The following is a 23,174-nucleotide window of genomic DNA, read 5'->3' as shown; positions in this document are numbered from 1 at the left end:
CTTGGCAGCTCAAAAACAGCAAAGCAGCAGGGCATTCAGTATGCTTCAAACAAAACTCGACCAAAAAACAAAAGCAAAGCAAGTGGTGATGGTTCAATGCAATTAAAACAAACAACAGCATGGTGTTCAAGGTGTTTCAAAACTGCAGCAAAGTTATGTCAGGAATGGTATCATGTTCTCATAGCAAGCAATTAACAACATGTAACACAAAACATATGGATTTGCATGGGCAGCCTTAAGGTTTAATAGCAGGGCACATGCTCATGTTCAACCACAAAACAAGCATTCAAATGCCAAAAGACAAACAGCATGGAAAAACACTGGACAGGAAAGGTTTTGGGAAACAGCAGTAGCAACATTCAAACTCATGGTTTATTAACAACATGCCAAACTCGAATAACATGGTAGACAAATGGCTAAGGTAATGATCATTCAACAAACAACAACAGCATTCAACAAGAATCTGGAAAAAGATTGAGGTTTATGCATTTGGTGGCAGCAGCAGGTCAAGCTTATGTTGTTCACCCAACAGCAGAATTCCAACAGCAAGAAAAACACAATATGGCAATGATGCAACCATGCTCATGCACCTAAACAGCACAAACTAAAACACATTCAAAGCAAAATCCTGGGCAGGTTCTAAGGTTCATGAACAGGGTATATGCAGCAACATAGCAAAGTAGTATCAGCTTCAATATCAAAAATTCGAAATGCCCAGAACATTGAATCACTCATGCCAATGGCAACAGTAAATATCATACATCCTATATCCAGCAAGCAAAATCACCAAAACAAATTCCCATCCACAAATCGAGCAAAGATAAGTTCATGCACAAAGATGTAAATCCAAATATCTCAAACACCACACCACCATTTTGAGTGAAATAACTTGCAGTGGATTCATCAGTAAACACTCTTCCAGAAACACACTATAGATTGGAGAAAAAGGAAGGTCGAAAAACTTACTTGTTTTGGAGGAAATCGTGTAACAGTGATGTTCTTGATGATCCTCCTTGAAACAGATGGTGTTTATGCTTTACAATGATGGAACCTCGAAGTTGTGAGCTCAGCCAAGCCTGGAACTCTTCAAATCTCTTTCTGCCATTGTTATAGCTTGAGGAAAAACAGAACTTGAGACTGTGGTATAGGTGAGGTTTTCTGGTTCAATAGGGTTCACAAAGGTGACTAGAGCGTGAGGGAAGCAAGAGTGGATTGAGGCCTTTGAAGATTTGAGCAGAAAAATGTCAATTGCCAAAAATGCAAGAAGAGAGAATGGATGTGTTTTTGGTCGTGGAGGCTGCAGTCTAGGGTTGGCCAATGTCAGAAAAGAGACTTTATATGGTCTGTTTTAGATTGGTTTAAGGAATGATAAGCTGGATTAGCTTAATGAGCTCCATCTGCCAAAATTGCTAACTATGCATAGGTGAAGGATGGAGGTACATGGCTGGTCGAGTTGGGCCTGAAAGGCTGCTAATGGCCTGCTGCAGAATGCTGCTTTGTGGTCTGCTCTTTAATTGCTAACTTTGCCTTGCTTACATGGAGCTATTTGCACAATTGCTAATTATGTACAAAGGTGGGAAATGGGAGGTGCAATGCTGCTCAGATGGGCTTGGACAGGCTGTACAGACTGTATGTTTGTGCTGTTTTTATTCTGTACTAGCATGCTGTACCTGATTTGCTCAATGAACCAAAATGCATAAAAATGCCAACTTTGTACCTTGGTCCAAAATGGTAGGAAAATGGTGATATGATGATGGTTTAAGGATTGGAACAAGTCACAAATGATGTATGGAACATTCCCCAATTGACCAAATCAAGAAAAAGTCAAAAACTCAAAAAGTCAAAGTTTGGTCAAACTTTGAATTTAAATGAGAAAGGTCCAAAAATGCCATTTTGATGGGTAAGGTTTTAGGTCATGAAATTTATATTTTTGGAAAGAGGATGAAAAATGTGGTGTGTAGGAAAAAACCCCACCAAATTTGGCCTTATGGTTTGGGAGATATGGCCCTTTGAAGTTCAAAAATTGGTGAAAATGATTTGATCATATCTTGACAACCACACATGGGATTTGAGAGTTCTTGGACTTTTTGAAAATGGGAGAACAAGATCTTCAACTTTCATGTTGGGCAAAAATTCATTTGAAGCTTGTATCATGATGCAAGTTTAAGATCAAGAAATTTCCATTTTTGGCAGTTGAAATTACAGGTCCACTTGCTATTTCTGGAAAATTTCTGATTTGACTTGATTTTCTTCCATGATGAGGTTGAACATGATATATGAGGTTTATACAAGCATGAATGAACTCCTTCAAATCAATTCTATCCATTAAATTCTCTGATTAAATCAACAGTTGACCAAGTTTGACTTTTCTAGGGTTTTGGACTGATTGATCTTCTTCTGAGGAATTCCAAACCCTAATTCCTTGAGAACTTGACTTCAAATGATGTCTCAAGATGTATGAACTTGTGATTGTTGATCATGGTGTCCAAATTCTGCAAGAATGGCCACCATCCATTGCTTTGACTGATCAATGACTGACTTTGACCTAATTTCTGATGATTGCTTCAACTGCAAGCAACAAGGTTAGACAGACAATATTTTTGTACTTTTTGGTTAATAAACATATGAAAAGCAAGAATATACAAATGCAAAGTATGCTTGGTGATCAAGAAACAACCCACAAGGCAATCTATCCACTAAGAGGAAAGCAAAGGCATGCATTGATCCTTGAGGTTATGATATGAATGATATGGGCCATGAGGGATCTTAGGGCCCAAAATTGGGGTCTTACAGATAGGCTACCTCCCCTATCCTCTCCAAAATCTGATAAGGACCAATAAATCGAGGTGTCAACTTTTTCGACTTCAAAGCTCGCCCAACACCAGTTATCGGAGTAACACGAAGAAACACATGGTCTCCCTCTTGGAACTCAAGTGACTTCCTCCTCTTGTCATGATAACTCTTCTGACGACTCTGAGCAATTCTCATCTTCTCCTGAATCATCTTAATCTTTTCCGTAGTTTGTTGAACAATCTCCGGCCCAACCACAGCACTCTCACCGGACTCATACCAACATAAAGGTGTCCGACATCTCCTACCATACAAAGCTTCAAACGGTGCCATACCAATGCTCGAATGAAAACTATTGTTGTAGGTAAACTCAATCAAAGGTAAATAACAATCCCAAGCACCTCCTTTTTCCAAAACACAAGCCCTCAAAAGATCCTCCAGCGACTGAATCGTCCTCTCAGTCTGACCATCAGTCTGCGGATGATATGCAGAGCTCAATCTCAGCTTAGTTCCCAAAGCCCTCTGCAAACCTTCCCAGAACTTCGATGTAAATCTAGGATCTCTATCTGAAACAATACTAGACGGAATACCATGCAAACTTACAATCTTCTCAATATACAACTCAGCTAATCTCTCTAACGGATAATCCATTCTGATCGGAATGAAATGAGCCGACTTCGTCAATCTATCCACAATCACCCAAATAGCTTCAAAATTCTTACTTGTCCTCGGTAAACCAGAAACAAAGTCCATACTGATACTATCCCACTTCCACTCTGGAATAGCCAACGGTTGCATTAGCCCAGACGGCTTCTGATGCTCAATCTTTGACTTCTGACAAGTCAAACAGGAATAAACAAAACTCGCAATTTCTCTTTTCATTCCCGGCCACCAAAATAACTTCTTCAAATCATGATACATCTTCGTAGCTCCAGGATGAATACTCAAGCCACTACGATGTCCTTCCTCAAGAATACTCTTCTTAAGCTCAGTAACATCCGGAATACACACCCGACTACCAAATTTCAAAATACCATTCTCATCAACTCTGAATTCACCACCTTGACCTTGATTCACTAAAGTCAACTTATCAACCAAAAGCATATCGGATTTCTGACCCTCTCTAATCTCATCCAAAATATCACTTGTTAACTTCAACATTCCCAATTTAACACTCTTGTGAGTACTCTCACACACCAAACTCAAGTCTCTAAACTGCTCAATTACATCCCATTCTCTAACCATTAACATAGACATATGCAATGATTTCCGACTCAATGCATCAGCCACTATGTTTGCTTTACCCGGATGGTAATTCAAACCAAAGTCATAATCCTTCAGAAATTCTAACCATCTCCTCTGTCTCATATTCAGCTCTTTCTGATCAAACAAATACTTCAAACTTTTATGGTCACTGAAAACCTCAAATCTTGATCCATACAAGTAATGCCTCCACAACTTCAGAACAAACACCACAGCTGCCAACTCTAAATCGTGTGTCGGATAGTTCCTCTCATGAATCCTCAGTTGTCTCGAAGCATAAGCTATAACCTGCTTATTCTGCATCAACACACCACCCAAGCCCAACAATGAAGCATCACAGTAAACCTCAAACGATTCCGACTGACTCGGTAATATCAGAATAGGAGCAGTAGTCAACCTTCTCTTTAACTCTTGGAAACCTTCTTCACATTTTGAGTCCCAAACAAACGCTTGCCCCTTTCTAGTCAACATCGTCAACGGTAACGCCAACTTAGAAAATCCCTCAATGAACTTCCTATAATAACCTGCAAGTCCAAGAAAACTCCTTATCTCAGAAATTGACTTCGGAGCTTCCCACTTAGATACCGCTTCTATCTTAGAAGGATCAACAGCAACACCACCTCTTGAAATCACATGACCAAGAAAACTAACCTCTTCTAACCAAAATTCACACTTAGACAGTTTAGCAAATAACTTCTTTTCTCGTAGAACTTCTAAAACCACTCTCAAATGCTCAGCATGCTCTTCTTCGGATTTCGAATACACCAAAATGTCATCAATAAACACCACAACAAACTTATCTAGGTACGGATGGAAAATCCTATTCATATACTCCATGAATACTCCAGGCGCATTCGTCACACCAAAAGGCATTACAGAATACTCATAATGTCCATACCTTGTTCTGAAAGCAGTCTTCTGAATATCCTCAGTTTTCACACGTATCTGATGATACCCAGATCTCAAATCTATCTTGCTGAACACACTCGCACCAACCAACTGATCCATCAAATCATCAATCCTCGGCAAAGGATACCGATTCTTGATCGTCACTTTATTCAGTTGCCTGTAGTCCACACACAACCTCATAGTACCTTCTTTCTTCTTAACCAATAACACTGGTGCACCCCACGGTGACACACTCGGACGAATAAATTTCTTATCCAACAGATCTTCCAGCTGACTCTTCAATTCAGCTAACTCAACAGCAGACATACGGTACGGAGCCATCGATATCGGTCTAGTACCAGGTACCAAATCAATCGAGAACTCAACTTCACGCTCTGGCGGTAATTCATTCACTTCTTCCGGAAATACATCAGGAAAGTCACACACCACTACTAGATCACGAATCACCAGTTTATCTTTAGCCTCCAAGGTCGCTAACAGCATAAACAACTCTGCCCCATCTGCTACTTCCTCATTCACCTGCCTGGCTGATAGAAACAAACTCTTTCCTTCCTCAATCTCAGGAAAGATCACAGTCTTATCAAAACAGTTGATAGAAACTCGGTTAAACACCAACCAGTTCATACCCAAGATAACATCAATCTGCACTAATGGAAGACACACAAGGTCCATCCCAAAGTCTCTACCAAAAATACTCAAAGGACAATTCAAACAAACTGAAGTAGTAGTCACTGAACCCTTCGCAGGAGTATCAATCACCATACTTCCACGCATCTCAGATATCTCTAACTTAAGTTTCACAGCACAATCCAAAGATATAAAGGAATGAGTAGCACCGGTGTCAATAATAGCTACAAGAGGAAAGCCATTAATATAACACGTACCTCGGATCAAACGATCATCTGCAGAAGTCTCAAAACCCGATAAAGCAAAGACTTTTCCTCCCGACTGATTCTCTTTCTTCGGCTTAGGACACTGTGGACTGATATAGCCCACCTCTCCACAGTTGAAGCAAGTCAGAGTCTTCAACCGGCACTCTGCAGCCAAATGACCACCTTTACCACACTTGAAACACTTCTTCTCAACACTAGCACACTCATGGAAACGATGTCCCGCCTGACCACATCTGTAACACTTAGCAGGAGCACTAGAGTCTCCCCCACTAGGCCTCTTCATCCCACTCTGCTTCTGGAAACCTTTGCCAGCTGCATACGGTTTTCCACGATCATTCTGATTCTTGCCTTTCCTATCAACTCTCTGTTGATAGCTCTCTGCTCTGGCTTTGGAATCCTGTTCAAAAATCCTGCAACAGTCAACCAAGTCAGAAAACACTCTGATCCGCTGATATCCAATAGCCTGTTTGATCTCAGGACGCAACCCGTTCTCAAACTTCACACATTTCGAAAATTCTCCAGCAGCCTCATTATAGGGAGTATAATACTTTGACAACTCTGTGAACTTAGCAGCATACTCAGTAACAGACCTGTTACCCTGTTTCAATTCCAAGAACTCTATCTCTTTCTTTCCTCTGACATCCTCTGGAAAGTACTTCCTCAGAAATCTCTCTCTGAATACAGCCCAAGTGATCTCAGCATTCCCAGCAGTTTCCAACTCAGTGCGGGTAGCAACCCACCAATCATCAACTTCCTCTGACAGCATATGCGTACCGAACCTGACCTTCTGGTTATCGGCACACTCAGTCACTCGGAAGATTCTCTCTATCTCCTTCAACCACTTCTGAGCGCCATCTGGATCGTATGCTCCCTTGAACATTGGAGGATTGTTCTTCTGGAACTCACTCAGTTGACGAGCAGCTCCCATTCCCACAACATTCGGATTCCCTCCAAGTACTCCAGCTAGCATACCCAGAGCCTCAGCAATCGCAGCATCATCTCTACCTCTTCCAGCCATCTCTATTCTGAAAACCCAAACAACTGAAACAATGAGTACTGATAGGGTTACACAACACCTATACCGTACAGGGGAAACAGAATAATTATGACCCGACTCGACCGACTATGCTCTGATACCACTAATGTAACACCCTTCTAAAATACCCCAAATATTTAATTAAAACAACATATATAAATCAGAGTAATTATGCCATTTAAGGGTGTCACACAAACACTTCACACCATGTTCCAAATTATCCTGTCATGCTCATTTATTTAATCAAATAAAACATTTGCATAGTTCGCAGCGGAATAAAATCCAACATCAGTATAAAACATGTAACACAATACATGTAAACTTATTCAACAATCAACAATGAAAATAAGTAAAACATCCTGTCCCGATGTTACATCTATCAGAGCACGACCCCCTAAGGAACTATACTAGACTCCAAGGACTAGCTTCTACTCAATCACTGCTCGTTACCTGAAAATAAAGTTGTAAGGGTGAGTTCCTCAATCGATATAACCAGCATTATAAAATCTCATGTATTGTTAAGTAAATAACACATTAATCACCCTAATCATATCACTTATTCAGTAACGACACATCAACTCAAACATCATATTCAACACCAACACACTTCATACTCATACTCAATGCCAACACAAACACACAACACACGTATAATACTGGAATACATCCATTCATATTATACGCCATACAAAATTTATGCAATGAGACTCCATGCATGCGGTACCGACTATTCTTGAACATATAGTTCAACTTCACCGACCAATCCAGGTACGGCTACCAAGCTCACTAGTCCCACTCATTTGAGACCTAGTGACTCACATCACTAATTCCTCACTATGGGAATTAGCTACCACCCAAGGGCCATGCTATGTACGCTAATTCACCTAGCGTGCAAACATCAACAACAGTCCAAAACGACTAACATCACTAATTCCTCACCACGGGAATTAGCTACCACCATAAAGGCCACAATATGCATGCTAATCATCTAGCAATGCAACATCACAACAAAATCCACAATGGACATATGCTCACACTCTAAGCCATAAAACAGTCCATTCACAACACATGCATAACATATACATTCACAATATTATGCATACCATCACACATCATCAACACATGTATCAAAACATCATATCATGTCAATTAATTCAATCACAGTATTAGCACACTCTACTAATACCGATACTGCTCAAAACAGCGGGAAATAATCCCTACTATATCACACACGGGTATAGGCAACCATCAATTAGGCATACAACATTTTAATTAACACTTTTTCCCCTCTGCAACAGCGTTAACCGGTTGACGCCCTGGGTTAACCGGTTAACGCAGCACAACACGCTTCCTGTCCCAAAACTTAACAGTGTTAACCGGTTAACACCCTGGGTTAACCGGTTAACGCAGCACAAACAGCAATATTTCAGCAATCACAACAGTGTTAACCGGTTAACGCCCTGGGTTAACCGGTTAACGCAAGCAAAACAGCACACTTTCACAATTCAAAACAGTGTTAACCGGTTAACACCCTGGGTTAACCGGTTAACGCAAGACAGAAAGCTGTTCCTGCGCTAACACAAGGTAGAATGCAGAATTCTTCGCATTTTCCGCCGTTGGAGGACTTCCGGACCTCCGATTCCAATTCCGTAAAAAGCTACACGTTCGGGAAAACACGACTCACGCAATTACGGATTCAATTTCAGTTTTTAACACAGTTTATCCAACGAAATTCCAGCATTCAACAATCCTAATTAGGGTCAAATCAACGGCTTATCACTACCCATTACATATTATCCCATAATACCCATTAATCGACGATAAATCCCCCTTACCTGAGTTAATCCGGCAAAATCTCTAAGCTCCAAGCTCTTCTCCAACCTTTGCTCTCTGGTTCTTCCTCTTTGCCCCTTTCTCCTCTTCTCTGCAGCTTCTCAGTTTTCACGTAAAACCCTTTTACAAAATGAAAACTCTTTTTCCTTATTCCAACTTATATATTTTCCAATAATTATTATTCCAAAATAATAATAATAATAATCCAATAATAAAATAACCCAATTATTTGATTAAATTAATAATATACTATTAACTTAATTTAAATAATTATTTTATTTTATTGGGGTGTTACAGTGACAACCATCTTCTGGATAATCTTCTTGATATTCTTGTTAGCTGCTTCAACAACCCCATTCATCTTTGGTCTATAAGGAGAGGAGTAATGGTGTGCAATCTTGAACTCAGCGCACAACTCTTCCATCATCTTATTATTCAGATTAGATCCATTATCAGTAATGATCTTATCTGGCACACCATAACGGCAAATAAGCTGATTCTTGATAAACTTCACGACCACCTGCCTGGTCACATTCGCATACGATGCAGCTTTAACCCATTTGGTGAAGTAGTCAATTGCTACGAGAATAAACCTGTGTCCGTTGGACGCTTTTGGTTCAATCATGCCAATCATGTCGATTCCCCACATAGAGAAAGGCCATGGTGATGAAATCACATTCAGAAGTGTCGGAGGAATATGAATCTTATCCGCATAAATTTGACACTTGTGGCATTTCTTCACATACTTGCAGCAGTCAGACTCCATTGTCAGCCAATAGTAGCCTGCTCTCAGCATCTTTCTAGCCATGGCATGTCCATTGGAATGAGTACCAAATGAATCCTCATGGACCTCAGTCATCAACAGGTTTGCTTCGTGTCTATCCACGCATCTGAGCAGAACCATGTCAAAATTCCTCTTATAAAGCACTTCACCACTGAGGTAGAAACTGCCTGATAATCTTCTCAGAGTTTTCCTATCTTTCACAGATGCCCCAGGTGGGTAATCCTGGTTCTGAAGGAAATTCTTGATATCAAAATACTAAGGCTTGTCATCTTTGACTTCTTCAACTGCAAATACGTGAGCTGGTCTGTCAAAACGCATCATGGTGATATTGGGAACTTCATTCCAATACTTGACTACAATCATGGAAGCAAGGGTAGCAAGAGCATCTGCCATCCGATTATCCTCTCGAGGAATATGATGAAAGTCAACTTCAGTAAAGAACGTTGAAATCCTCCTCGCATAATCTCTGTACGGAATGAGACCAGGTTGATTCGTCTCCCATTCACCCTTGATCTGATTGACAACCAGGGCCGAATCACCATACACGTCAAGATGCTTGATTCTCAAATCAATACATTCTTCTAATCCCATAATACAGGCCTCATACTCAGCCATATTATTTGTGCATTTGAAAGTTAACCTTGTTGTAAACGGAATATGTGTGCCATGAGGAGTAATGATTACTGCCCCAATTCCATTTCCGTACTGATTTACAGCGCCATCAAACACCATCGTCCATCTAGAACCAGGTTCCGGACCTTCGTCAAGTGTAGGCTCATCACAATCTTTCATTTTCAAATACAGAATCTCCTCGTCTGGGAAGTCGTACTGAACAGACTAATGATCTTCAATAGGCTGGTGTGCCAAATGGTCATCCAAGATACTACCTTTGATAGCTTTCTGAGCTCGATACTCGATATCATACTCAGATAACAACATCTGCCAACGGGCAATCCTCCCGGTTAAAGCAGGCTTCTCGAAGATATACTTGATTGGATCCATTCTGGATATCAACCAAGTTGTATGATTTATCATGTACTGGCGTAAACGCTTAGCAGCCCAAGCTAAAGCACAGCACGTCTTCTCAAGCATAGAGTATCGAGACTCGCAATCAATAAACTTCTTACTCAGGTAGTAGATAGCAGATTCTTTCTTTCCAGATTCATCTTGTTGATCGAGTATACAACCCATCGAGTCTTCAAGAACAGTCAGATACATGATCAAAGGTCTTCCTTCTATAGGCGGAGACAAGATCGGAGGTTCGGACAAATACTCTTTGATACTGTCGAAAGCTTTCTGGCAATCCTCGGTCCAATCAAGAGACTGATCTTTCCGGAGGAGCTTGAATATCGGCGCACATGTGGCAGTCATGTGGGATATAAATCTGGAAATGTAGTTCAAGCGGCCAAGAAAACCTCGGACTTACTTCTCAGTTTTGGGCGCAGGCATCTCTTGTATTGCTTTGACCTTTGCAGGATCAACCTCAATACCTCTCTCGCTGACAACAAAACCCAACAACTTGCCAGAACGGACTCCAAATGTACATTTGTTAGGATTTAGACGAAGCTTGTACTTCCTCAAACGCTGAAAAAGCTTCAACAAATGTTCAACATGTTCAACTTCCGTTCTAGACTTAGCAATCATGTCATCGACATAGACCTCTATCTCCTTGTGCATCATATCATGAAACAAGGTAGTCATAGCTCGTTGATACGTGGCTCCGGCGTTCTTCAAACCGAAGGGCATCACTCGATAACAGAATGTTCCCCAAGGTGTGATGAATGTTGTCTTCTCCATATCCTCGGGTGCCATCTTGATTTGGTTATATCTGAAAAATCCGTCCATAAACGAGAATACTTTGAATTTAGCTGTATTTTCTACCAACATATCAATGTGTGGTAGAGGAAAATCATCTTTCGGACTAGCCTTATTCAAATCTCTGTAATCAACACACATACGGATATTTCCGTCTTTCTTAGGCACAGGCACAATATTGGCCACCCATTGAGGATATGTAGAAGTCACCAGAAACCCCGCATCAATTTGCTTCTGAACTTCTTCTTTGATCTTCACTGCCATATCTAGATGAGTTCTTCTGAGCTTCTGCTTCACAGGCACGCACTCAGGCTTCAGCGGCAGGAAATGTTGCACAATATCTGTATCTAAACCTGGCATGTCTTCATATGACCAAGCAAAGATATCGAAATATTCTCGTAGCAAACTGATCAACCCCTTCTTGACAGACTCTTCAAGAAGTGCCCCAATCTTCACCATACGAACACAATCTTCAGACCCCAAGTTGATTGTTTCCAGATCTTCGAGATGCGGCTGAATGATCTTCTCCTCATGCTCAAGGAGACGGGTAATCTCATCAGGAATCCTTTCAACATCATCTTCCTCTGCCTCGAATACAGGGAATTCAAAATTGGGAGATGGCGTTGGATCATTATGTTCAATGGGTTTTAAAATCAACCTGCATAATGATTTTGGATAATAAAAGCTTTAGAATTTAAACAAACAAATCATTATGCAGATAAAAAAGATTGCTTTTGTTCTTGTTTTTAGGGTTTTTTGTGATCACCGATTTCATGCAAAAAGCAAAAAGTGAAAATAAATGGAAAAACAAATGTTTAACAATGCATTAATTGAATGAAAATATCATTGTATATATGATGCCAACAATGTCATCACTTCTCCTTTTGGCATGGGAGAAGGGTTTTTGAACAAAGTGAACAAATTACGCTGACTTATGAATGACCGTAGGAACATCCACAGCGACCCAATTATGGTAGATACCGCCAGGGATAACAAAGTTGCCAGTATCCTCTGCATCCTCTTCCAAGATAGCAGCAGTTTCTTCAGCTTGATCAGCATGGATGAAACCTCCACTCTTGAACAACCCTTTCTCATTGAAGACCCCAGAAGAATAGCCAATGCCAGCCCGAGATTTATTATCTTCAAGCTCAATCATCTTCCCTAAACCAGCAACTGCACCACATTCAATGGCCAGTTTTGCATCACGATAGGAAGCAAATGAAGGAGACTTCTTCTCAATCGGCTCAGCAATATATAAAGCTTGGAAAGGCGTTCCAACTTCATCCTCAGCATCAATATATGAGAAAGAAGACAATTGGCTTACCAGGATAGCCTTTTCTCCCCCTACCACAACCAATTTCTTATTCTTAACGAATTTCAGCTTCTGGTGTAGGGTGGATGTCACGGTGCCAGCCTCGTGAATCCATGGTCTACCAAGGAGACAGCTATAAGATGGGTGGATATCCAGAACCTGAAAGGTGATCTGGAAATCACTTGGTCCAATCTTGATTGGGAGATCAACTTCCCCAATCACGGTCTTGCGCGACCCATCGAAAGCTTTCACAACAACACCACTCTGCCTCATGGGAGGCCCTTGATATGACAATATTGAGAGAGTGGTCTTCGGCAATACATTCAAAGATGACCCAGTGTCCACCAGCACGTTGGACATGGCGTCGTTCTTGCAGTTCAAAGAAATATGTAAAGCCATGTTGTGGTCTCTTCCCTCCTCAGGGAGATCATCGTCACAGAAACTCAAAGTGTTGCAAGCAGTAATGTTTGCAACAATACTGTCAAACTGTTCTATAGTGATGTCATGATCAACATAAGCCACGTCCAATACTTTCTGCAGAGCCTCCCTATGGGGTTCTGAGTTCAGAAGCAAAGATAGCACGGAAATCTTGGACGGCGTTTGTAGAAGCTGGTCTACAACGTTATACTCACTCTTCTTGATGAGCCTCAGCATCTCATCACAATCTTCATTCATAATGCCACTAGGGCCAACAGAAGAAGCAGGAGTCTTTTGTACAAAGGAGGGTTTGGCAACAGGTGCCGGATTCGGAACATTCATTGCAGTCCCAACCGGACGCTTAGTGCAATCAGAAACAACATGAGTCTTCGGGGGTGCAGAAAACACACGACCACTACGGGTCAACCCGCTCACATCAGCAATATTTACCACAGAAGTTGAAGGCAATGGCACTTCTTTCCCCCCTTCTACAGCAACTGGATTATAGCGGAAGGGAATTGCTCTATCTGAAGCATAAGGCATAGGGCCTACGGGCTTGATCACCAAAGAAGGAGAGACCTTCGGCTTGCTACCATCATAACGAATGACAACAGGCTCAGGAATCTTGAACACAGGAGAAATCACATTTACTTCTGGTTCATCTTCATCAACGTTTCTGTTCTGCAGAATCTCAATAGTCCCCTCATCCAACAGCTCTTGAAGCTCTCTGCGCACTTGGCGGCAACCCAACCTGTTGACGGAGCAGATACGACATTTGTCATGGTCGTGCTCCATATGACTGTAATCACACAGCAGACGATGCAACTCAACCAATGACTGTCGAATATGGCTTACATATTTGACCTTATATTTGCCAGGGCAACCCTGGACCATGTTAACCGACTTCCCATGCTCGGGCAGTGGGTTCTTCGTAACATTGGGGCATGAGTCCTCAAAGCTCAGAATGCCGCATCTCATAAGGTCTTGAACCTTAGTCTTCAACGGATAGCAGTTTTCTATATTGTGACCGGGAGCACCGGAATGATAAACACAATGTTGGTCGGGCTTGTACCACCACTGCGGGTTAGTAGGTACAACCGGAGGATCTATCGGGGTAATCAGTTTGCGCTCTATTAAAGAGGGATATAGCTCAGCGTATGACATAGGAATAGGGTCGAAAGCGATCTTCTTCCTCTCATAACCCAAATTAGCCTGATTACTGTTGCCACGAGGCTGGTAAGCCTGTTGCTGTGGGCGATGTTGCTGTTGATGATACTGAGGTTGTTGCTGATTATGCTGATTGTTATCTCTGAAGACAGGTGCTATATGAGCCACCTGATGCTGATTGCTGGCATGACGCACAGGCTTCCTCTTGGCAGAGGGTCTTCTGGGTTTAGCATGGGATTGCACAACATGTGCCTCCCCATCTTTCTTCTTAAACGCCCCATATCGTTTAGAAGAGCCTTCATCCTTAGACAAACGTCCTTCCCGGACTCCTTCCTCCAATCGCATCCCCATGTTCACCATTTCAGTGAAATCAGAGGGAGCACTTGCAATCATCCGCTCATAATAAAATGAACTAAGAGTTTTCAAAAAGATCTTAGTCATTTCCTTCTCTTCCAGCGGAGGAGTAATCTGAGCTGCCAGCTCTCGCCACCTCTGGGCGTACTCTTTAAATGTCTCTTTGTCCTTCTGGGACATAGCTCTGAGTTGATCACGGTCAGGAGCCATATCAACATTATATTTGTATTGCTTGACGAAGGCTTCGCCAAGATCGTTGAAGGAACGGATGTTTGCACTATCTAGGCTCATATACCACCGAAGAGCTGCACCAGACAAACTATCCTGAAAATAATGAATCAGCAGTTGATCATTATCCGTCTGAGTAGACATTTTCCTGGCATACATAACCAGGTGGCTGAGAGGGCAGGTGTTCCCCTTATACTTCTCAAAGTCAGGGACTTTGAATTTGACAGGGATCTTAACACCGGGAACCAAACATAGTTTGGCTACAGACTTGCCGAACAAATCCTTCCCTCGAAGGGTCTTCAATTCCTTGCGGAGTTCAAGAAATTGGTCATTCATCGCATCCATCTTTTCATTAACATCTAGGCCCTCAGACGGCTCAGAATGATAGATGGTGTCGTCTACCCTAGGAATGGTATGCACGACAGGAGGAGGCATTGCAAGGACCGGGCTAGATGCCGGCATGGAAGCAAAGGTAGGAGCTGGAATATCTGGCATAAAACCTGGAGGCATACCCCACGGAAACCCGACTGGCATGGCTGGCACGAAGTGGGCACTGGCAGCTGGCACAGTTGACGCAACTACTTCAGATATAACAATCCTTTGGGGAGGAATTGCAGGAGGTGGAGATGGTTGATTCTGAGCAGCTAGAAACTGCTCCATCAGAGCGCTCAGTCTGGCGACCTCTTCCTTCAGCTCACGGTTCTCTTGTTCAAGTTGATCCATCACTCTTGCAGAATTAGCTCGGGTGTAGTACCGATGAGTCAGCTTGTCTTCAAAATAAATGAAGAGCACAGAGTTAGGCCACAGACAAGAAGACCAGAACAACACCTGCTTATGCAAAATGATGCATGCAATGCTTGTGCATATGCTTTGTTTTTATTTCAAGGAACTTTTAAAGTTTTATTTGCAAAAATTTTTTTTGAAATATTAAGCCTTTAATTGCATATGGAAAATATCTCATCAAATATATTCGAGACAAAGAAGTACAGCATTGTTGATTATTACAAGGGAAAAGGAAAATAAACATCCTATGGATCCCTAGAAGCTCGAGATGCCGGAAGAAGAGATACACAAAGCCTCTTGATCTCTCTCTCATATGCTGCTTCCATATCCGCCTTCTCTTTAGCAAGTCGATCATACTTCCTCTTCCAGAACTTAGAAGACTGAGGAAGCAGAGAAGTCCAGGTATCATTCGGATCATCTATCACCTGATGTTCGAGGAACTCGATCAAAGCGTCCTTTTCCTTAAGCTGTTGAAGCAACTCTTCTCTTTCACGGATCCAGGCACGTGAAAGGTCTTCGTCTCTCAACTCCTCTACGCCTTGGTTAGGGAGGGTTGAAGGCCCAGCCACATCCAACGGTGTAGGTCTCGGATAATCATAAGGCATGAGATACTCTGATGCTCTCTGCCTGACCCAAGTCGTGTATGGCTCCAAAGCAATGCAGTTCTTCGGACCCAACTCATTTCTACCCTTCTTTTGAATCTTGCGCCAAGCGCGGACTATCCTGGCTTTCAGGCCTTGGGGATCTTTACCCTCCTGAAAGAACACACCTTCTAACAGAATGTTATGAGGTTTATCCTTTAGGGGGAACCCAAGCTGACGACATGCTAAGATAGGGTTGTAGCTGATCCCACCACATGTACCAAGAAGAGGCACATTAGGAAATTCACCACAATAATCAATGATCTGAACTGTATCATACACGCGATCATACCAAGAGATATCGTCATTAGTGAGAGACATAAGTCTCGTGGACCACCGTAGACATCCTTTGTTCTCCTTTAAAGCAACCGTCTGCGGTAAGTGAGAAATAAACCACCTATACAATAGAGGCAAACAGCACATAATAGCTCCTCCATCCTTTGCATTCCTCAGGTGCAAAGAGAAATAGGTATCACCCAACAGAGTAGGAACGAGATTAAGAACAGAGAAGATCCTAATGGCGTTCACATCCACAAATTTGTCGATGTTGGGGAACAATACCAATCCATAGATGAGCAACACGAATATGGCCTCAAAGGCATCCTCACTCATGGCCTTCCCATAAACGGTAGCTTGAGCGACGAGGAAATCATAAGGTAGACCCTGAATTCCACCTTTGGTGGTCATATGCGCTTCAATAAGGGATTCATCTATGTGCAACAAGTCTGCAATCTCTCGAGAAGTCGGAATACTCTCTAAGCCACTGAACGGCACCTGATCCAGAATAGGAATACCCACAAGATGAGCATACTCCTCAAGCGTAGGCAACAGCTGAAAGTCTGGAAAAGAGAAGCAATGATACAGAGGATCATAGAACTGCGCCAAAGTACTCATCAACCCTTCATCAACCTGAGTAGTCAACAGAGGCAGAAGCTTCCCATAGCGAGCTTTGAAACCCAAGGGATCCAATACATAGGATGTCAGATTCCTTAACTCTTTCAGATCGGGTTGTCGAAAGCTGTACTTCTTTGTATGCCTTTTTGGTCTTTCCATGTCTGAAAATTTTGCAAATATTACCTTTAAGCTCCTTGAAAATTTTCTGATTTTTCTGATGACATGAATGCAGATGAATGCATGAATGTATGAATGCAACAATCACACTCAAGGATCAAGCAAGTCACACCAGACAAAGGTCATGGGAAAGCTCATAGTATCCTTAATATCAATCATCCATCTTGGTGGATTATGGTTTTCACCTTATCGACACCCAAGTTCCATTGATATTAACGATACATGAACCGACTCAATCATCCTTAATATCAATCATCCATTTTGGTGGATTATAGTTTACACCTTATCAACACCCAAGTTCCATTGATATTAAGGATGTCTGAACGACTCAACCATGAATCACGGGTTTGTTGAGAGTCACGAGCATGGATTCTCGGTTAAGAACCACCCAAAGGGAGTGTACTAGGGTTTAAACCTGCAGAACATGTTCTACAAGAGGTTCCCATAGTCATCATCCCATCTTTCGAATATTATCGGAGGAACGAATACTCGTATTCCAAAAATATTCTCAAGAGAGACTCTTATGAGTGTAGTATCGCGTAACAATCGCATCAGATCTTACATCTGAGCGACTTCCGCACTACGTCCTAAAAATAGGCCAAGATGGGCTTGGTAAACTAAGGTCCTTGGCTTCTAAGGCACATGATTGAAAGAATAATGCCTAACCACAAATGACTTGTGTGACATTATTAATCCAACATAACCTCCACCAAGTGAATGGACTCACAAGTCAACTTGCTAAGGAATAACTCCACACAAGTCGACAAGACTATGCCATTCTCCTATCTTAAGGTGCACTCGAGTTCGGGTATAGAACTCATCTCACAATGATCACCAAGCAAACAAGCAATTGTATATCAAGCAATTCAAACATTACAATCAATACAGTAATCCCAAATTGTACAAAAATATGTCATATAACAAATAAACAATATCATACAACAAGGGTGAAAAGTAGGCAAAACCACCAAGGAGATCATCCCCAGCAGAGTCGCCACTTTTCTGTAGCGATGTATTCGTCACTTTATGATTTATTGACTAAATCAAAAGCAAAGCATACAAAGATAGAGTCGCCACCGCACTTTTATTTATCCAAAGGAATGGCTAAAAAGCGAACAAAAGCCTAAGAAGTTTTACACATAGAAAACTAATGAAAGGTCAGAGATCTGGGTAAGGGGGTAATTATGCAAAGGGAAGGTGTTAGGCATCCAATGCATCCTAGGTGCTCCTAGGGAACCCTTTTCACACATTGTTGCAAAAGATATTGTTTATGAACATATTTATTGTGCAAACATTGATTGGGAGGATGAGAAAAGAATATACAATTTTTATTATTTTTGTGTTTGGATGGATAACCATTGCCTACGTACCTTTACAGGATCAAAACCTCGTAGTTCGGCTAAAAGATTTCCAAAAAAGTAAGTGGATTGATTTTAAACAAAAGCCCTAAGGTCTTTCATTATCCACGGGAGAAAACTCAACCTATACAACCACAAGTCCACCACGTGAGAACAACTTCAACTTGCTAGTGAGGGACCATGTCCTATAATAAGCAAGGAAGTCTTACAATTCAATCACTAAGGACAAAAGGTGAGATTCACATCAACCACTAAGATAATTGAGATCTATGGCTAATGTATGAAAACTTATCAAGAAAGTGGACTAGGCCACAAAGACAATTGAATGAGTGAAATTAACCAATTAGGATTATTCACAAAAATGGTCAAAGTATGATTAGAATTCAATTCAAGAGAAGTATTATGAAAATGAAGTTTGAAAAATCAAAGGCTTAAGGCCTAGGTTTCTAATTTGAAAAGAAATGAAAATGTTTGCACAATATTTTCTGGTTTTGAGTTAACATGCAAGGTGGAGGTTAAAAGAAACAAAAGGGTGGAAGTTAAGGGATGCAAAACTTCTTAGATGTTCACCTCTTGAGATCATATGTAGATGATCCAAGTGATTCCTTTGGAAAATGCAACAAGTGAATAACAGATAAACAACATAAATGGATACCGGATTCCAATCAATGGACTTATACCAATCTCACAGAATAAAAAAAACATGGATACCAGATGCCAATCAATGGACTTACACCAATCTCCAAGGAATGATCATAGGAAACAACTGCCAATAGCTGGACTTACAATTGACTCCTCACAAAACAAAACAAAGATAGGATATGGAGTGTCAATCAATGGTCTTATGTCCACCTCCACAAATGATCATAGGAAACAGATACCCAATCAATGGTATTACATCTGACTCCTCACACAAAGCAAATAACAAAAGCAACAAGCAAGAGGAAACAAGTTGCCAATAAATGGTCTTACACTCGACTCCAAGGAAAAGGGATGCCAATCAATGGTCTTAGTCCCAACTCCTACCAGATCATAGGAAACAACTGCCAATAAATGGACTTACAATTGACTCCTCAATGGACAAAACACAACAAGGAAACAGGTAACCAATCTATGGACTTACACCTGACTCCACAACAAATGATCATAGGAAACAGATAACCAATCAATGGTCTTACATGTGACTCCTCACATAAACAAACATGCTATGAAAAGCAAAAGCAAACACATGGAATGATGCAAAAGCAAACATGAAAGATGCACAATTAAGCAATCAATCAATCAGTTAGCACACACTATACGCAATCAAGAGGCTCAATCAAGGTTGGGCTTTAAACAAGCCAACTGGAATGGGGTGTTTTGAGCTCTTAACCCTAACATTGAGAGTTAGGGTGAAGTAGATGAAATAGAGATGAGGGGTGTGCCTCATAGCTCTTATCCCTGGTCTGGGAGAGCTTTAATCAATAGAAAGTGTGGGAGTTCAGAATGTAGGAACTCTTCTCCACATATGGTTTACTCTATAAGATCTTGGGGTTCTTATTCATAATGCATCAACACATGGTGTGAGAAAAGTGAATGACACAACTGAATAGCAGGGGATGGATTACACATCCCTTTTATCTGCCAATTGCCTCTTAAGAGGACTTTACCTGCTTGGCACAAAAGATAAACAGACAAAAACATGGCCTCTTAAGGAGGGCTTCAGACAGGTGCCTACCAATAATAGTAGGTCTTCCATACTACATGAAGATTAGAGATTATACCTAAGTGGTATGCCAACCACAAGCAAAAGCAAAACAAATTTCAAATGAACTTAAAGCAACTTAGGTACGTACGGAAACAACTAAACCAATCAGTACAACTTTCAGATAAACAGACAACAGTTAATAACCAACAGACAATCCCAATGTACAACACAAAAGCCATAAGGCAAACTCAAATGAGTTATCATCAACCTACAAAACAGCAAGGGTTAGCAATCAAAAGCAAATATCAACATCCAAATGATGAAGCATCATCAACCATGGAACTTGGATGCTTAAACCTGAAATTCAAAGCTCACATGTAAGCCACAAACCACTAGGTCAAAGCCTTGGGTCAAAGATGAAGAAAAAATTCAAAACAGGAGCTGAAATTCAACACATTGCAACTTCAAACACATATTAACATGTCCTAAAAAGGCTCACATCAAAATCAATAAGGAAAAGCATTTCATGATCAAAAGAAGTCAAAGGCAATTTCAAAGCTCATATATGGACATCATGAATGAAAATTTCAAATCATAACAGAAATGATTCAAATAATTCTGGAAAAATTCATGAACATTCAACACATTCAACATGATCAACATACAAAAAATCAGAAGCATCCAAGATCATTTAGCATGGAAATTAAATTGCACAAGTAAGATAACCAAATGTGTGACACAAATTGTCACACCATGTTAACACAAGCATAAAACAGAAATGGTAAATGAGAAAAATACCAAACCAAAACCAAAACATCAATCAATGTGTCTAGAATCATCATGTAAAATTTCAAGTTCATTGGATTTAAATCAAGCATTTCACAAAGGAAAGAGTAAGGCAAGGTCACAAATGCACATGTGTTCAATAAACCTAGAGCAAATAAATTTCCAGCCAAGCACAACTTGCAAGTTCATGATCATAAAAAACTAAACATCTCAAGGAACATTTTTCAAAAAATTGGAGATGAATTGGATTATTTTTCAATTTTATATGATTTTTACAAGTTGGAGAAAATAATTTGAAATGGAAATGATCACATGTATGTAATTTGGAGGGAAAGTGAATAAAATGATGAACAATTGCAAAAACACACTCGACCAGAATCGAACCATGTACACATTTAAAATATGAAGTGCGCTTAAGGCAAAACGACTTCGTTCCATTAAGAACCCTAGCGCTGCAGATTAGGGCGGTTCAAACCGCCGCTATCTGCACAAAACCGCCGTAATCTTTCCAGAATTCCAGAAATGCATGCATCTTCATCTTCTTCATGAGGAAGAAGATGAATGTTCATACGACCTTCATCCAATTTTTCCAGAATTTTCGAAAATGTCCAGAATTCAGATATTTTTATATCATTAACAAGATCTTGCCATGGTGAACACGAATCAACAAACATTTAAGCATAAAACATCAAAATCAACACGAATCGAAGAGAAACATTTTTGGATCTCAAACTTTAAACACACATAACTTGCTCAATAATACACCAATTCACACGATTTTTAGATCAGAATCACCAGGAGAACAAGATCTACAAGAATCTAGCAATGAATTTCAAAAATAAGAGGATCGAAAATTAACCTCTTGAAGAGCAGAATCTTCAATTCACACGATCCACAGCTTGTGATGATCCAAATCCACTCTACTATGCTTGAAATGATGTTTGGTGAAGAAAAGGAAGCTTGCACACGTGTAGATCTAGCTTAATCTTGACTTTCCATTTTCAACTTCATGAGCTTGCTATGCACAATTCTTGCTTGAATTCCATAAACCAACACTTGATCTATACTATAATCAACTCTCTGATCAAGAATCTTTAACCAAAACAAGGTGTTATGTTCAAGAAATTTGAATTTTGATTTGAAGAAAATTTTGGAGGGAGAGAGAAAACTAGATCTAGAAATGTGAATTGTGATTAACCTCCTTCAATTATGTTATGATTAGAGTATATATATGCTTTCCTAATCACTTGCTAATCCATGTTTAGTTTGGTTAATGAAAATAGGGTGTTTTTGCAAAAAATCAAATTTGCATGGTGCATGTACTATTTACACGTGAACAGTACCCTTGGCCTCATCATTTTCACTTAAAATTATCTTTTAAACTCAATGGCAATGGTAAAAAGTCCATACAATGCACCATTTTTGAATTTTGCATTTTCCCTCCAAAAAAGGCATGGAATAGCAAGTGATTATGTGATGAGATTTTATGTAATGTGATGCATGATTTGGAAATTAGAGGTCAAGAGAAGAATATTGCAAAAAGAACCACTCCATTTGGAGCTATGGATCAAAAGTTATGCTCATTTGAAGTTCCATGCACACTTGGCAATGATTTGATCATATCTCCTCAACCATTCATCAGATGCTCATGATCTTGGACTTTTTGGAAATGGGAGAGAAATATCTACAACTTTCATGTTCAACAAAATTTCATTTGAAGCTTTTTTGATGATGTAAGATTGAGTTGAAGTTGGATCAAAAATTTGCCCTTTTTGGAAAGTTAAAATTATGGGTCACTTTCCATTTTGGGAAATTTTTGACTTGACTTCAAATTCTTTAATGTGAGTGTTTGAAATGTCAAATGAGACTTGTTTGAACATGAATGAAGTATTTCTAATCACTTCCCATCTCCAAATCCACAATTGACTTTGTAGTTGACTTTCTGGGTCTTCTGATGACCTGGAAATGTCCTGATGAAATTTAGACCTCTACCACTTGGGATTTTGCTTTAAAATGACATCATAGCTCATATGAACTCTTAATAATG

The sequence above is a fragment of the Lathyrus oleraceus genome, chromosome 1 (genome assembly GCF_024323335.1).
Source record: "Lathyrus oleraceus cultivar Zhongwan6 chromosome 1, CAAS_Psat_ZW6_1.0, whole genome shotgun sequence".
In the NCBI taxonomy this organism is placed as follows: domain Eukaryota; kingdom Viridiplantae; phylum Streptophyta; class Magnoliopsida; order Fabales; family Fabaceae; genus Lathyrus; species Lathyrus oleraceus.
Note: the sequence above shows the minus strand (reverse complement) of the source record.